Here is an 11,270-nt window from a genome sequence, read left to right as displayed (position 1 = left end):
GCCACTTTTAAATGATCTAAATTTTAACATTCATTTGTTCCTGTTTGACTGCTGCCTAATGAGATTTCTAGTAGCTCAAAAATCCAGGAGTGGATTGTTGGTTCAACAATATTTTACTGCCTATTATTTAAACCCAATGATTTAGAATTGTTCATTTAATGACAATGATTTACACATGCAGCGCTCATTTTATACTTATCTCCTTAAGTTTTCTTAATCATGTTGGTGTTCTCCAGTCACTGTCAAACCATTATCCACTCACAGGTTCATGGTACACAATTTGGTTAAATTTACTACAAAAAGTATTGTAAGGTAGTTTTATTTTTCCATCATGCTTTATCATAACAAGGAAAAGATGCCATGCACAACATTTCCCTTCTCCACAAGGAAGAACATTTCTGTATGAACTGTTTGCAAAGCTTCTTTGTTCTTCGTCCTGTGATGCTTAATTAAGGATATAATGGAGTATATTATAGACACTTCAGAGTAGCTTGGAAATAACAATGCCTGAGGCAAAGGATGGAGTTCTGCTTAACTGAACTCAACGTACAAATATTGGCAATGGCCTTTATGAAGGGACCTTATTTCTATAAAAAATTTCAAAATTATTTGTGATTCTCTTTAGCTCCCCTATCTATTAACTACACTTTTTAATTTTTTGGGTGTCACACCTCTCAGCAGGATAAAGCTGTGCTTTATAAAAGCTTAATCTTTCTCCCTTGATAAACAACACACAATAAAATCATTTTATGTTGGCATAAAGTTTTCTTCCCATAGGCATGCAGCTCTTATTGCAGGTTGTTTACCGCATCTATCAAACTAGTCATGTGAATCGCAGAAGCATGATAGCTGCTCATCCTGAATAAGGAGATTTAGAGATGAATTTCATCCAGGAATCAAACAGCTGATTTTCATGAAGATTTACTGCAGCTTTGTGGATTTTTCAACAGAAAGAGCTCTCATCACCTCAGTCTGGTATTGAGGAAGACCAGGGCTGGGTTGTTACTCAGAAGGCATGGAGGTGTCGGGCCACATTGTGATACGCAATCCAAAAGAACAACATGACTATTGGCGAGTCATAGTCCCCAGGTGGCATCAGCAAGGTTTGCAGTTCCTGGTGACTGGTTTGCACATGGGTGTTTTGTTCACATTCGCTCTCTTGTTAAACAGTCCTCAACTTCCCTCCCAAATGCTCTGTTGTGGCTAAAAGGGGAAAGAACTTTCACATGCACTTTTATTATGTTTTCAACACACATTTTCTATTGAAAGCATTCTTTCATAATCAGCATTTGGACTGTAGTAAAAACAGTGAGTTTAAATGAGTATTCTACAGCAAAACTATACAACACAGATTTGCATGGGGGAGATCAGATGCTTCTAGTGGAGAATTTAAGTGCATCCCAACCTCAATTTTCTAAGTAGTTTTAGCAATGCAAGAGGGATCAGAATAAGAACCTTCAATTCTCAATCAAAACAGCTTAAACTTGCAAGTCCCCATCAGATGTTTTCAGGAGAAAGATTCTGGACTAAGGCGAGGCTGCATGCTAAAGAAATGAAAACACTGTCTGCACTCCAAAATGTTTGCTCAAGTCCAAGGGACAGCTCTCCAGTGTAGTTTATATTTCACATTCATTTAGCTTCCCTGTTGAAAAGGGCAAATTTTGATGCAGAAATCTGTGCACTGTGATCTGTGGCCTTTGAGACCCCTTTCATACAAGACAGGCCTCCAGCCCCACAGCAGCCAGTTTCACTTACTTCTGGCCAAAGGTTGGTCTGTGGTTGCAAGTTTTCCACTCCAAGTTCATACCTCTGAAAACTTGTTGTTAGGGAAATAGCACAACCAGTGCATCTCTCCTAAATATTACACCTAGATAGGTCAGACAAGTCAAATAATTTCTCCAACTTCAACCCCCCTCCCACCAGTAGGTCATAATCTTAAACATTAGTAAGTCAAAGAAATCAGCAGGAAGACCTGCAGAAATATTTTTTATTTCAGGAAAGTTCTTAAAAAGAATAGTTTGAAAAATCCTGAGTGCTTCACAGAATGATGAATGTCAAGTTTCTCCAGCATTCCCAAGCGCAAATGCCTAAATAAACATCTCCCAACCATCAGGAGATGTTAATGTGACATGAGCTTGTGCCCATCACAGCTAAGGTTCAAGGTGCATAACATGAAGGTAACAAATTGTACGTCAGCTCTCACTGCTGTACATTTTTCTGCCTGCCCTTATTGATTAGCTGTAAAGTACTGCCCCTTAAAGCAGGGGCAGGCATTCATTTTTTATTTTGCTGTTTTTATTTAAATACATTTTTTTCCTCTCCAGACTAGCATATTGCTTCTCAAGCTGAAGAAATAAAGTAAGATTAATTTTTGAGCCATGTACTCCAGGGCACTTCACATTAAACGGTAGACACTACAGGCAACTAGATAGTACTAATAGCACCTGAGGCAATTTCCTTTCCTATGTTTCTTCTCAGTTGCCAGCTTGAGTCTGGGCTAAAAATAGCCTTGCCATGACAGAATAATGAATCCCAGTGATAAGTGCATTTTGCAGCAATGCAATGAGGTCATTATCTATGCGTTAATGGATGAATGGAGTGGTAAAGGGAGGGAAACTGCTCTTGGGTGGTACAATAAGAATGCAGAATGAATGAAAGAAATGTGAACAAATGTTACTCAAAGTGATCTGAAAATCATAGCCTGCTTTCCTGTTTATGTTAGTGTAAGAATAACTTACTTGACATAAAATATTTAAAATACTCATAAGAAATTTTTCTTCGCTGGCAATTCCTCTGCATGAGCAATTACTGCTTTCTTGGCTCTGTGAAATTATGCTGTTTTATCTGTATGACATTGCAATAATTGTACCATATATCTGATAGTTACAGTATTGCTAATAGTAAGGAAAGCATATACCAAAGTTAATCTAAAAAGAAAAAGCCTTTAGAGGAAGTCACCAAAATCTCAAAGTTCTGAAGTTGCCTAAAGTATTTTTCCCCTTCAAGAGCTCAAACAATGAAGATCAGTGCACCTACATTCTCATTACTGGGATCTGAATTGAAACAATACATGCACAGCTAGACATAGTTGATTTAGAGATAACACAAATTAAAAAACAAACAGTACTCATTAAAAACAGCTACAACAAAAATCTTGTTAATGTTGATATCACACTTAGTATCACTACAGCTCGAATAAATGCATCTTTTTACCTCAAGGCTTGTTGATTATTTAATTTGCCATAATTTCCCTACTGGTAGTTTCAGCATTTCCCCTCTTAAGAGACCAGCTGATCATATCTCATTATATGATAAGGATATCACCTTTAAATACAACAGTAAGCCAGATAAAGTACATTTTAATGCTCATATGTAAGGTCAAGCCTCACTTCTTTCTTGAGGTAAGAAAGATGATATGTTTTCACTTGGAGAAAATACTGTCTTTCCACCTTGAAGATATTTTGTGTGACAGTGCCTGAGTGCAACAGGAAGCTGCATGTATATAAAAACCATGTGCCAAAGGCCAGGATTGCCGGTTAATGAATGAAATAGTTAGCTCAGCGGGTAGAGGAGGGAACTTGCAGAAGAGCATTCAAAGGGAGCCCGTGACCCAGGAAAGCACTGAGCCTGCTAGGATTGAATTGAGCTGCCTGCTTGGGCCCAGCAGTAAAGCTTAATCACTTTTTATGCAACACCATCAGAATGCAGAATGTCTGGGTTACTCTAACTGTTTAACACAATCCAACTTCACGTCCAGAAATTCCACGCATTAGCAAAGAAAAAACACAGCAATTAGATCTCAAAGAACTACAATAGAGGAAAAGCAGAAGTAAAACTTTTGAGGCAGACCAATTATCAGTAAGGTACAATGTAATGACAATTCTTTAGACTAAAGAACAGAGACAGCCCCTGATCCTGCATGCATTTATTGTCCTGCACTTCACTACCATGAGTAATCTCCTCCAGATTCAATGAGACTTTGCGTAAGAGTAAAATTAAACTATGTATCATTGTTTTGAAGGCACAGTTCTGAAACAAACACCATTTACAGTCTCCACTCTATTTGTTGAGCCGGAAAGAGGAAAAAATCATCAAAAAATTTCTCCAAGTCTTGCTTTTCTCCCCAGCTGAGGAGAAAGAGAAGCCATTATCACCAATTACATAAATATTAGCTTTCCAGCAGTCTACAGATCAGGGTATTTTCCAGCTGAATAAGTTGGCACAGATCATCCTAACAGATCTGACGGGCCAGTTTTGCCTTGGTTGCCTTTCTTCATCCAGAGGGAGGCTAAGGTGATGAGCCTCCTTGTTGGAATTCCGATCCCAACCCAGCCGGCCCACCTGCCCAGCCTCACCCTTTCCTTTTCACACAGGGGACAAAACCCTTTGTGAGGGCTTATGGAAGGGTGATGTGTTCTGCCCCTTAGAGCTAGTATTCACTACAGCAGCTTCAACCCCAGCAAAGATGGGTTTCACCTGCAACCCCAGACTGAACTGCAGTGGTCAAGGTGCAGCTTATTCCCCTCTGCTGGCTCTGACATCAGGTGCCCACCCTGAATGTTGAGACAGGACAGGTAATATCTTGCACAAGTGCCGTTATTTTCTTCCATCAGAAAGAAGGAGACCTGTCAGAAGAGGTAGCAGCCTCTTAGATGGCTGCCACCACATGAACCCAGCCAAAGGAAACACACAGCTGTGAAGATGGGACTAAAATCATAATTCACCAGGTTACTCATTATCTTTTGTTTTCAGCCTACTAATGAAAAGTCTGCACTTGGGTTTCTCCATAAACTGTGACTTCAGCTTTTAGCAAATATAGGTTTGTCTTTGCTGAACTTTGGGTGAGTTATATCCATAAGTACACTGAATACAAAAGAGAACACAGACAGTTCCTACCACAGCCCAGCACTAGCAGAGATACCTATGAAAGGGAGAGCCAGAGGATTAGGTATGAAATGGATTGGTAACAGAGGCTAATATTCCTCAGTTCTGTGTGTAGAACCAATTTCAGTAGATGCCCAGCCAGACTTTACTCTCCAGTCTTCCCAGCCTTCCTGGCTGAGCCACAATTTAATGCAGCTTTTTCCATCTGTGACTTTTTTTTTTTTTTTTGCTTTCAGTCCATGGTTACTGCAAATACTCATATGTACGTGGCAGTGTTGGAAGGGCCAGTACTAAACTTGAACCATTGCTAAAGAATCTCTCCATATATGTAGGGCACATTTTTTAATTGATACAACTGTAATAAATTATTTACCCCCACATTAGAGCTACAATATCAGGAGGGACAGATCACTGGTGCATACTGCAAGTGCACTTTTATAAGTCATGCTATGAGCAAGACCTGACATGCAAACCTTTAACAGTAACAGTTTACTAAGCTCTCATACTTCTGAACAGAAATTAATCATTTCATTACCTCTTAGAATGTTTGCTTAGCATAAAGTAGTATCTCTGGACCAGTAATATTTTTAGATTTTTAAATAGGGTAGTGGAATATAAAAGAATTTGCCAGAATGCTAAACAAACCAAACAAGAATATGAACACCTAAATATTCCTGCTGCTTCAAAGTATTTTCAGAGGAAAACAAACTTTAAATATTTTCTAGGTAACCATTTTAAATAAGGCAGTTCTGAACAGGAGAATAGCTCCTGTAAATAAAGAATAAGTTTTGAGTTTGTAAAAGCTGGAAACATTAAGTATAAATTTACTGAAACGCTGTTGAATTGATGCTGTGAACAATGCAGCATGAAATAAGGAATAAAGAGGATGGAAGCAGACTAAGGAATTAAGAGTTTCATTTCAGGCTCATATCAACACAATATCAAGTACTGCTTTTACTTGAGAATTTTTTCTTTGCAAGTATATTCACTCCAGTATGGAAAAAACCATGCTACAAAGATATTCTCCCTGGGCTTAATATTCTCTCTTTCCTCATACATACCTGATTCCACACTGCATATGATCAAGTTACATACACCTAATACAGTGAATGTATTACATACAGAATTATCATAGCTGCTAAGAATCAAATAGAGACAAAGGACTGTGCATTAGTATTATCAAATAGAAATAGAGTTTAATACTTCCCATCCTAATACCACTGTGAAACACAGCTGCTGCCTTCCCAACTTACTACTGATCGTATTTCCCTCTCTATCCAGCCCTGTCTGTTCTAGCTGTGTTAATATAGTTTTTAATATAGTTTCAGGGCTGGCTCTTGACAAAGACACATGCCAGGCTATCTCTCCACCATCTCATATTATAAATGAAGGTTTCTTTAACTTACTTCCTCCTGAAAACATGGAGAGAGAAGCAAGGATACTCCCAGCACTGCAGCAGGCAACATTAATTATGAGGCGCAACACCTACCGAGGGGAAGTAAGCACATCCCAAAGACAGCTCCCCATCAGACTTAAACTTCATAGCCAGAATAAATGCAGGACATCTAAAAGCTATTTGTAAGTGGGGACAAATCTGAACACAGAAGTACATTCACTCAGCAGCACGCAGTATCTCTTTCAATTTAAGGATGTGTCCCTGCTGATGAAATTTTCTAATTCAAAGCACTTGATTAAAATTTTGACTAATATGTGCTTCAGATTAACAGCTCATCTGCATACAAGGTGTCCTCCAATACAGGTTTGGATAGATTTTCCCTATACTGCTGTACAGATGTCGCAGCCAGACACTATCAATAGCTTTTATTTTGAGCTCATGCGTCAGTCAAGTAGTTATTAAAAGGTGAGCCTGTTTGGGGAATTTGTCTTCAGTGACAACAAAACAGTACACTTTCAATTTCTCTAAATAGTTTATTTGCCCAGTTAAGCTGCCTGGCTTTATTGCTTCAAGAAGTGTAATATTCTCCAGTGTCTCTACCTGAGGTGCTGCATACCCCACCTCCCACACACACTGAAGCTGACGTACGTACCAACTCAAAAACGTCAGCAAAGTAAGTTAAGCTGAAGAGGCCTTACATTACAGCCTTAGATGTTGTATATAACAAAAAATTAACCCCATTCACGTGTTATCATTCAAGTGGCATAAGTTGTGCTGCGATACCAGATCCTAATGGCTATATTAGCAAGGTAAAGGATGGTGATACAGACACATCCTGTCAGAAAAAACATACTCACATTTTACCAGAAGGGTAGATGGGTGAGAGGAACACCTGTATAAGTAGATTTGTTCCCTGTGTGTTGTAGCTACACAATTTTATCTCCTCCCTCTAAAATTGACCCAAGTCATAGAAACCAGAGGAACCCTGAAAATTGATCAGTTTCTAGGACACAGCCTCATGAAGAGTACACTAAGTAATCTTCCATCCCTGGCAAGTTCTCATCCAGTTTAACTTAACATATTTTTTCTGAAAAAAGGTACATTACCACCTACTGGTCAGTTCAGGGTTGTGCTTTTCCCCATGGTCACCATACCTGGAGATGTAAGTGTCATAATCGCTTACTCAGTTTAAGCTGTGACCACTGCTCCACCATAAAGACAAAATTCTTTAGCCCAAGAGCCTAAGATCTTATCTTTAGACAGTAGACACGCTGCTTGTGATTTGTTTCTCTGTTTCCTGAGTAAACTTTGCTGTTCCATGAAAACAGATACTGTGTGGAAGAAGCCTTTGCTCTATGCTTGTAAGATTTTTAAAAAGACAGAGAGACAGACAGAGCCATCCCTTGTAGAATCAACATTATGAATCCAAGTTTGCTGTCATTTTTGAGACTGATTAAAATCAAGAAGTCTATAATAGCAGCCATTACTTCAACATGGAAATTAGGGGTATTGTTAATTCTTTTGAATGTGTATCAGCTCCCTTCTAATTGGATCTATATTCATTACTGAAACTGAAATTAAAGAATAGCTATGAAAGGCTTTTGATGTCAGCTGTATATATCATGCCATGAATTAAGTTACAAAGATGGTTAATGCATTATATGAATCTTTAAGTACCTTTTTCATCCCATTTAGTTGCTCATGGATGGGTACTAGGCTGTTCACTGCAGAACTGCATTAGCACAGCAAACTTTTCGGATCAGTTAAGGAGTTCTTACCATTTGAACCGGTGCAAAATACATAGAGCATGGCACCAAGCCTCCCTGAAATCTGCTGGTTTAGAATTGATTTGTCTGCCAGGTGCAAGATCTGCTCAGCAAATGAGGTGCAGGACAGGAAGGAAATAAACCTTTGAGTTATTGCCCATACAAAATGTCACAAGAATACAAAGTAAAAGCTAGACTTGGATGAGTAGGTAGCAGGTCAAAAAGGGAGAAATTAAGAAAGTATTGTGCCAGCCTCTCAAACTCCATTATTCCACTTTATTTTTTTTTTTGCCATGGGGGAATTATATAGTCATTTATTCTTAAGCCTTCAAAACCCTAAACCCCATAGCATCCATCCTTCCTGCTTGTACTGTGGGGCACAAAACCAGGTGTAGTTTCCCTTCACCTCCACTACTCCAGACTGCAGAGGCACAAGAGGGAATAACTAAGCTCTTGCTCAAACTGCTGGCAGGAAAGCAAGGGATGCAGTTCAGAAGCCTGCTTCTACCTCTCCTACCTGTTCACTGTTGTTAGCCAGCATCTCCAGACAGGGACCAGACATCTCTTACTTCAACAGCCTCTCTTCTTTAGGCCAATGGTTTTTATGTAGTGCTTTACAGGTCCCTGAGAGGCCACAGCCTGCTCTTAAGGGCTTTACAAAGGCTATCAAAGCACACTGATACATTCCACTATAATTTCTATACATGGCATTACTGGAAAAATCTACCCCTCTGGTAAGGACTTTCAAGGGCCACGATCAAAAACCATCTGTGTTGTTCCAACTCCCAGAGAAGCCTGGAGCAGACCTGCCCACACTAGACATTAAAACAACTTTAGGATAGCAGCATACATCCTCAACAGGGTTAAAAAAAATTATTTTCACTTGCAAACCTGAGTAGATTCACAAGAAAAATAAAAGTATAATCTCTAATCTGAGCATCTTGTCCTTGAAAACAAAGTTTCTTTTACCTGGGAACATCCTGCATGACCCTCTGGAGTGGACTGAAAATCATGCACATAGCAATTGTCCCCACCTCTGTATTTACTGTCTCTGCATGGCCTTATCTTCTCTGCTGCAGCTATGCCTTTCCTGACTTCTTAAAGCATCTCATCTGACATTTGCTCAGGCTTTCAGAAGAGAGGTGGACAAGCCATCCAAATTTTATTTGACCAGAGCAAAACCTTGGAATAATTAATGTAAAGCAGAATAAAGGACACCTGGAAACAGTATATTCCATTTAGGCCAGTTATCTTGGTTATAGTTCACCACTTCACAGGGATAAAAAGCCATTATCGAGCTTTGTCATTGATAGCATTACTTTCTAATCTTAATTCTTGTACAATTATTAGCTTTTAAGCTACTTATTTTTTCATGGAGGTAAGTTCAATTTAATTTTCATATAAATTAAAAGTCATGCTTAGATGCAGCAGTATTTACACAATAAAGAAGCACCACAAACATTAACTTGAATAAAACTCAGTACTTCACTTGTTGTTACCTACAATCTCTGAAAATTTGCTTCCTAAAACATTTTTTTAAAATAAATCAGTGATACAAATGGAATAAGTTTAAAGAAAATAAAGGAAGTCTCTGTTAACATCCTCTGATCTTCTACTAACTTCAAAGCTTGTATGAAGTGTGCTTTCTGTGGCACGTTGATTTCTTCCCTTTGTGCAGACACGGCGCTTCTCATAGTGCTCATTAGATGCTGCAGCCACCAAGCACCACTCTCCTCTGCTTAATGCAGCAGACCAGAGTTCCCCAAGAGAAAACAAAACTTCTTTCTCCAAGAACATCATGACAGAAATAGTCCTAATAGGGAGACTTGGCTAAAGGTGTAAGTGAGACCATGAGGCTGGGAGCCATCGAATACGCTGGGGAAAAATACTTAAATCAGATAGTTTTGTTAGGCTGATGGTCAGATATTTTTATTAAATTTCATTCATCTGAGCAGCAGGTGCTTCACTGGAGTATACCTGATGGGCTTGAGGACACTCTACCCTTATTAGCAGCACTACCCGAGCAGTAATGGCGATACCCAAGAAAGATATGCAGACTAGCCCATCAGATCTTACAGTAAGTAACTTAAAACCTCAGGAGAGAAACCCAGAGCAGAGATACAAATCCCCACAATGGAATACAGCTGTCTAGATGTATGCACCTACCATTATTTTTGTCCAGAGAGGCTGCAGTATCTCCTCCTTGGATATGTTCAAAAGCCACCTGAGCATGGGCCTGGGCCACTAGCTGTAGGTGACCCTGTCTGAGCAGGGGTTGGATGAGGTGGCCTTGAGGGGTCCTTTCTAATCTTGACCATTTTATGATTCTGGGATCATTTTAGACATCCCTAAGTTTGTGGGACATCCATACACATTTTGTAGCTACAACAGGTAAGCTATGGCAAGCAATATACTTAAAGTGATAATGTTATTTAAGATGCTATAAGGTAGTCCACAAACACTTGTATTTACACTCCTGGTCTTCCCTCTCCCCCATGTTCTTGTTCAGTACACACAAGGAATTAAATCCTAACAATAAGACTCAAAAACACATAAACTGCATAGAGAGGTACTAAGTAGCCCAAGAAGAAAAGTTGAGTACAAGGCTGTAACACTATAATACATTAGAAAGCATAACAATGATAACAGGGTAGCAAAGTCCTAGGCTACAGCAAGGGAGAATAAGCCCAAATGTAGCAGCTATGAACACAGGAACAAAGGAAGAAAACCCACTTACCCTCAGAAGGCCTCAGATAGACAGGAATCTCCAATGAGATACCCTTGCCTCTGCTGCCAACCCTTAAATGAGGTCTGGGAAGGGATGGATCCTGGCTCCACCGCTTCCGGTCACTCAGGCACATTGCATGCACCTGAGCTCCCCCCGGGGTTGGCCCTGCCTTCCCACAAGGTGCTCAAGCACTTGTTCAGGCCGTGAGTTAGCATTTCTGCTACAAGGGCACACCTCCCCTTATCTAACAGAGACATCACAAGTAGCTGCACCAAGATTATTAATAAGCCGCAGTAGAGCATCCTTGCTTGGGATTTCCCTGGCTGCAGGCTCTCAGAGTTGGCACTCACATTTCCTTAGATTTTCCTGGCTGTAATTTGAGAAAGATGTACGATGTCCTCCAACACTTTCTCCTGAAAGATCAACTGTTCAGCTGTGCATACATAGCTCCAGCCATCCTGTGGGAACAGCTTTAACTTGTTGCATACTCAGGGCC

The 11,270-nt window shown here is 39.7% G+C and overlaps 1 long non-coding RNA gene across 1 annotated transcript; it reads right to left on the bottom strand.

Moving 5' to 3' along the window:
• On the bottom strand, window positions 204-10,836 carry LOC110395151. The gene is made up of 2 exons (XR_002436194.1): window positions 10,784-10,836; window positions 204-1,203 (listed from the first exon to the last, which is right to left on the bottom strand). It is a non-coding gene; the product is annotated as an uncharacterized LOC110395151 (long non-coding RNA).

Source organism: Numida meleagris, chromosome 2, assembly GCF_002078875.1.
Source record: "Numida meleagris isolate 19003 breed g44 Domestic line chromosome 2, NumMel1.0, whole genome shotgun sequence".
Classification (NCBI taxonomy): domain Eukaryota; kingdom Metazoa; phylum Chordata; class Aves; order Galliformes; family Numididae; genus Numida; species Numida meleagris.
This window is presented reverse-complemented; position numbering and strand designations above follow the sequence as displayed.